Source organism: Anastrepha obliqua, chromosome 1 (genome assembly GCF_027943255.1).
Source record: "Anastrepha obliqua isolate idAnaObli1 chromosome 1, idAnaObli1_1.0, whole genome shotgun sequence".
Taxonomy (NCBI): Eukaryota; Metazoa; Arthropoda; class Insecta; order Diptera; family Tephritidae; genus Anastrepha; species Anastrepha obliqua.
Window position 1 is genome coordinate 85223219 of NC_072892.1, and position 6694 is coordinate 85229912.

Genomic DNA, 6694 nt, shown 5'->3' on the forward strand with positions numbered 1-6694 from the left:
CAAGATATATTTTTTTAATTTTCCATATACTAGAATGTTTAATCTATATGTACCAAATAATTGATTTCTTGAATAAAATCAAAAATTATTTCATACAGTACTTGCACAATAGAATTTTTAACTTCCCGTTAAAAAAATTAAAAATGTGGATGTGTGGATGTGTGTGTGGGTCAACCTCTTTTCTAATTTTTTTTTTTACATAGTAACCTTGGCTTTACTTTTGATCAATATTAATTTTTTGTTGTATTTATAAAATTTGTAGTTTTGAAAGAATGATTATTCTTTTGGAGTATTTATTTCTTTGGTCGATCTTGCTATTGTTTGAACTGGTGATTGAGAACACCAGCATCTGACGCATGCGCAATAGCCTTAAAATGTCGTACAGCTGGCAATCGCTATCCTTGTTAGACTAGTGATGTTACGCGCTAGCTTCCTCTCACTCAACCTTCAATTTTTCCCATCTTTAACTGCTAGCAACCCTAACTTGCGGCCAGATTTAATTAGGTTACCGTATATCATAATAATGAGAAAAAAATTAGCTATATTTTGATCTATAATAGATCAATATACGTTATGGATGTATAAATATATCGAAATCATATCTGTTTATACCTGGCTGCGGAGAGGTGCGGCCAAGCGCGCAACGGCAACTACGGTTTTTTTAAGTCTTTACACCTATTGCAGTAAACCGAACGATATTTTATCTCAAAACTTGGTTAATTAAATTTTTCCCGCAAAATGAATTAACAATAATTTAATTAAAAATACTTTCGGCCACATTTCTACTGGCACCGTGGTGAATTTTTATTCTCCTAATCATAAATGTGGGTAAAAATGTGGATTTCAGCATGTACTCGATGACTACACCAAATCTGCAGCCGGATCTTAGACTATAACATCTCAGGCGCTGCAGGGAGTTTAATTTCATCTATCATTGCCGCGGTTGGTCTAGCAAACAAATTTACCATATGCAGCACCCTAGTCAAGTCGAGTCGAAATAAAAAAAAAATGACCTTGTAGATTTTCACACTTCGTTTAAATCAGTGAATTTTACGAGCGCAAGGAATACTTAACCGCAACGACCGGATTTACATCCGGCCAAGGACTCCACCAGCATTCCCCGTACATGTGTACGGAATATGGGAAAATGTTTCTAACAAAGGAACTGTAAAATTAACTGTTTAGTTAAAGTTTTCGCGTATCATAGAAAAACATTAAAGAATAAACTTTGTGAATACCCTGATTTGGGATTAATCAGATGAATATTTCTTATATAGCTGGATAAATTAACGAATTGCTGTGGCCTTACAGTAACCTGATACATATTATTATTTTTACGTTGATGGAAATTTACACCATTAATTAACGAGCCTACGAACTTGGTACGACTTCTAGCGGGTTTTATGTGAACTTGACCATGCGTCTCAAAAAATTGGGGTCCAATTTGTTTCGGCAAGAGCTTTAAAAAAATTAAAGTATTTAGAAAAATTCAGAAGTTTTGAAAATAATTCATCCTTAAAATATATCTTCTAATTACCTTTATACAAATAAATGTGGAAATCACTGACGCAGACAAGTTCGAAAAAATCTATTTCAGGGCTGAGTTTCAAGCGAGTTCTTGAGATGTTTGGTGAAATGTTTGGAGTGGGTATTTTTCAGTGACTCTGACTTAATAAATGTTATAGAAACAAAATGTGTGCAATCAATTTTACATGGCACTGTTAACTTGGGGCGCACTTTTATCAGTTGTTTACGGTATCACCATTCACGTCGCGCAATTTCATTGCCACTACGAAAATGGAAGTTCAGACAAAATTTGTATACTTTATTTTAATTTCCAAAGTATTTTTTAATATTTTATCATTTATAATTAGATTTTTGACAAACACAATTTTATTAATTATGTTGCCTATAAAACACGTTTCGATGAAAAATTCAAATCATCAAACACACGCGTATTAACCACATTTGCATACTACATATTTTTTCAAGTGGAATGGACTGATAAAGTAGAAGTTGTAAATCCATGATGGTCTGTTAAAACGTATTTAATATATTAACTGAGATAGCTCAGTTTTATTTACCTGAATAGTGGAAACAAATCATCACTCCACGACACACCTTAAAGCTAATGTGCCAAAGCATCATACTCTTATTCTTCAGAGTATCCGTCATTCTAAGCCCATTTAATCATTTAGCTTTAATCAACGAGCGCTTAGGTTAATAAAAGGCTGCTTTTAATGGGCAATCAATCGACTTTGTGTTAATTTAGGTACCCTCCCTTTATTTAAATATCTTAAAGAGCTGTTTTTGTGTTCGAATTTTAAGCTAAATTTAAAAACCTAATTTAAAATTTGGCACGCACACTCACACTCAGCTTTATTTAGCAGGCACCTGTTTGAAACTTGATTATCGAATTCAGTGAATTTGCAGCGCAAGCAAAATAAACGTAAGATAAGCATCGCCTATCGGTAATTCAATGTTTTGTATACTCATTAGACGGAATGACGCTCAATGAAACTTGAATCAATGTTTTAACCCTATATTGGTGAAGCTGATTATTTGGGGGCTAAAAATAACTAAAAACGAAACGAATGAGCAAAACATGTATTAAATTGTTTAAACACGCTTTCAATAAGTTTGAAACATTCTTGAGTTTTTTGTAGTAAAGAAATTGGATTGATATTTTTCAAAATTTGGGCATACCACGAACATAATATTTATTGTTCTGTAATATTTCAAAAATTATTTATATATCTTTTTTAGAAAAGGGTGGATTGGAATTAAAGGCTTTTGAATTAAAATATCTTCGGTTTATTTTGAAACAGCTTAGGTCAAATATTGGTTATTATTCGTAATGATAAACAGTTAGTCAGTTAAGTAAATATACACTAGATATATCTATTTTATTTCCGCTATTGACTCTTTGAAATAACGCCAATAATAATAAAATGGTGTTTTATTCAAATGAAAGAAGCAAACAAATTATCTTCAATTTAGAATATTTAACCCTCCGGTGGATACCTCATTTAAAACCTCTGGTTGTGAACTCGGGTCTGGCCAGTTGTTTGCTTGGTCGATGGCGTTGATCAAATGGTCACACAATTCGCATCAAATCGGCCAACAAGTCGATGGACCTTTGATTTCTTTTGGATCATGTTGGGTGTCATGGCATTGTCAACGTTTTGTATTTGCAAGGAAGTTGATGGGCTCAGAAAAAGTGATGCAAGACGAAATTATCAAATAATAAATGACATTATCGAACACATTGGTCCTTGCAAATATTGAAAATCGCATGAATAATACAACCGTTATTTCTCAATTCACTACTCGTTTGGCTATGAAATCATTTTTCAACAAACCATTTACTATCCCTGGGAATATTGTAGTCAACCAACCAACCGGAGCTGATACACTCACAGTGAAGAGATATTGTCATCTTTATTTACAAGAAGGCGAAAAGCTTCATCGAAAAACTCGATTCAACAAGAATACAGTATGTCAACAGCGCTCAAAAATCCACAAATTATCCATAACTAAATATCATTTCATTTTTATTCTTCAACCTTCTGCAAAGTGAGTTAAAATCTAGAACAAAACAAAAAATCGTTTTCTTCACAAACCAAAATATTTTCAGCGATTAGTTTTGCTTCTGTAAGTAACTCAATGCATGTCGAAACCAATGAAAACGGTAAGAAATTAAAAATATGTATCTGCGATATTTAAAAATGAATTGTAAATGTTGTACATTTGCCACATATTCCTATACATATGCATGTAAGTATATAGGAGTCTGGCCAGACCCGGGTGCCCAACCGTTGGCGTAACTTTTTAAATCCTCTTTTTCGTCCTGTTAGAGGATCCTTTTTAAAATGTTCTATCCATAAATCGATAGAAAATTAAATTTTAGGAAGCTACCTGGAAGCTCAAGTCTTTAGCTATAATAGAACTATGTCAAATTCACATCCAAAGTCGAAAAAGAGTGAAATCCTAATATTTGATTGGATTACCATCGCACTTAATAATATTAAAGCTTTAAAACATGAAGGCATTAATTTCAACAAATTTTTACTTATTTGCTGGCGTTATTTTATTGCTCTCTTTTTGAAGGACATATTTAACGTTTCCTTATTTCGTATCGAATGTTTACTTACTTGACCCTTACTTGAGCCATTATAGCGGTTTGTCTTAAATTACTTTTAAAATACATAAATAACCATAGCGGCCCATAATGTCGCAATCACAGAGCCCATGCTTAACAGTTCCAGCCATGTTGTTAGGATTAAACTCCGTGTTAACTTGTCTTCATTCTTTTCCACGGCTATCGAATCCACTAGTACTAAATTTGAACTCATCTGGAAATATGACTTTGTTCCAAAACGTTTGGTCATACTTTTCATGATATTTTGAGAATGCGATCCGTTTATGTCGATTATCGCTACTCAGGAGAGCTTCTTTATAATAATACTTCTCCGGTTGTACAATACTCGGCGGGTAGTTTCGGTACTATATCACTTTTTCATCTCATTTTCCACTTCACATTTCAATTTAGGAGCACTTATTTTAGGGGTTGTTCTTATGTTCTGAACGATTACGCTATTTTCCCTATTACTGAAGGCCTGTGGGCACCTGAAGCGCGATTTATTAGAGCTGTTTCACTCACTTTTATATTTATTTACCATCTTTTGAATTACGAGTATTGTATAGCTTTTATCCACTAAAGGGCCGATTTTACATTATGATTTACCCTTGTCACGATTTTTTATTAGCAAATTTTTCAAATCATCAGAAAGCTATTTTTCTTGTGGTGACATCACTATAAATTATGTCTATAATTAAAAAAAAAATGTATACCCTTAAATGATAATACTCACTTTGAATTTTTTGTTTAAATTACTTGAATTTTTTTAAACCAAAACAAAAAAAAATGCTTTAATTTCATCAAACAACCGCTCACTGTATACTAACTTCTGTGATCTCAATTTCGCTTGCATCAAAGAACGAAATTTCTGTGCAAGTGAAAGCATGTCAATACGGACATACTATGTTATCTCTAATTTGTGATTACATATTGATAAACGGGTTAAATTGAATATTTTCCAAAGACACAGCTGATGTATACTTACTTAAGTGACTAATAGTATGCATACATATCGCCATAAAGAATAAAATAGGCGTAATAAGGGTTCACCTATTTTCAAAAAAGATTGTAAGGATGGCATAGCTAACTGCAGGCCCATTTCTAAATTGTTGCCTGCTTCTAAACTATTTGAACCCGTAGCCACGCAGAAGGAGTATTTTTCAGTTAAGCGCCTAATCTGTAACAACCAGCATGGCTTCATGACTGATAAGGCCTCAGTCACCAATCCTGCTGTTTTTCTATTCTATCAATTGTTTGTAATTTGTTTTTTCATCAATTGGTGTTTCGTGCGCTGGGTTTCAAACCTGTACACTTCCAAACGGGAGTCACTCACCAACCTGTTCGACTACGGCGGCCGCTGGTTTAATATTGAAGAAGAATACTAAGAAGTATTAAAGATAAATATTGAAATCCTAATTTGTTCAAAACTGTACAAGAGTTGAGGCTGTGAGTGAATTATGTGTGCAAATCGAGTACATGTCCAATTGTAAGGTGTACAAATGTTTTTATTTTTACAAGATGGTATCGTAGAGTAACGCGGTTTCACCCCAGTAGGATTAAAGATTTGCCTTGAATATATATTTTACAAAATTGTGTATATCTTTTTCAATAAAGTAATGAGACGTAGATAAATGAAGGAATAGGAATCTACATGCGCAGGCACCCACATTATTTTTTTTTCTTGGGTTTTTATATTTGCTGGTGTGTAATTTGATTGGTTGGAAACAGTTTCACAACTTGGCAGATTAACTATTACTACAAATAACAGTTTTCTTTTCATTTTGGAAGTCAAAAAGTACTTCTTCAAGTAAAGTGGCTGCTTCGGCTGTGAATACCGGGTAGTACGCGATCCTCCTTTTGTGCGGTATATGAATTCGAGAAATTCAGTTAAATTTAAACGGAGTTAAAAGGAATAAATATATATGTCTTGCATTAACCAATCTCAACACCAATTGCTCTACCTACTTTGGTAAATTGTTAACCTTCGATGTGTATACATGCACATTAGGCCGGGTCGATTTGTGGGGAGGCCAAAAAAAATCGCCCATTGCTCTGTGAAAATCATATTCTAGGGATCAAAATAAGAAACTTTGCCGAAGGAACCATGCCTCTAAAACGAATTTGATGTCCCCCAATTTGGGACGAGCTTTTAGTGTCTTTTGTGGGGGGGCAAAAAAATCGCCCATTGCTCTGTGAAAATCATATTCTAGGGATCAAAATAAGAAACTTTGCCGAAGGAACCATACCTCTAAAACGAATTCTGATGTCCCCCAATTTGGGTCGAACGAAAAATCCCACTTTGTGGGATTGACCCCTAGAATACGATTTTCACAGAGCAATGAGCGATTTTTAAATCGACCCGCCCTAGTGCACATCCTTCGACAATAAAGATAGGATTCATTTTATAATGAGATTGAGTAAATACTATTTACTTTTTTATTGTATTGAAGTGGCCCAAAGTTTTGACTTAATTTAAATAATAATAAATACCCGAAACCAAAAATTATAATAATCATTTTTTCATTAATCTTTCCTGGTTGGATTTATTTAGAA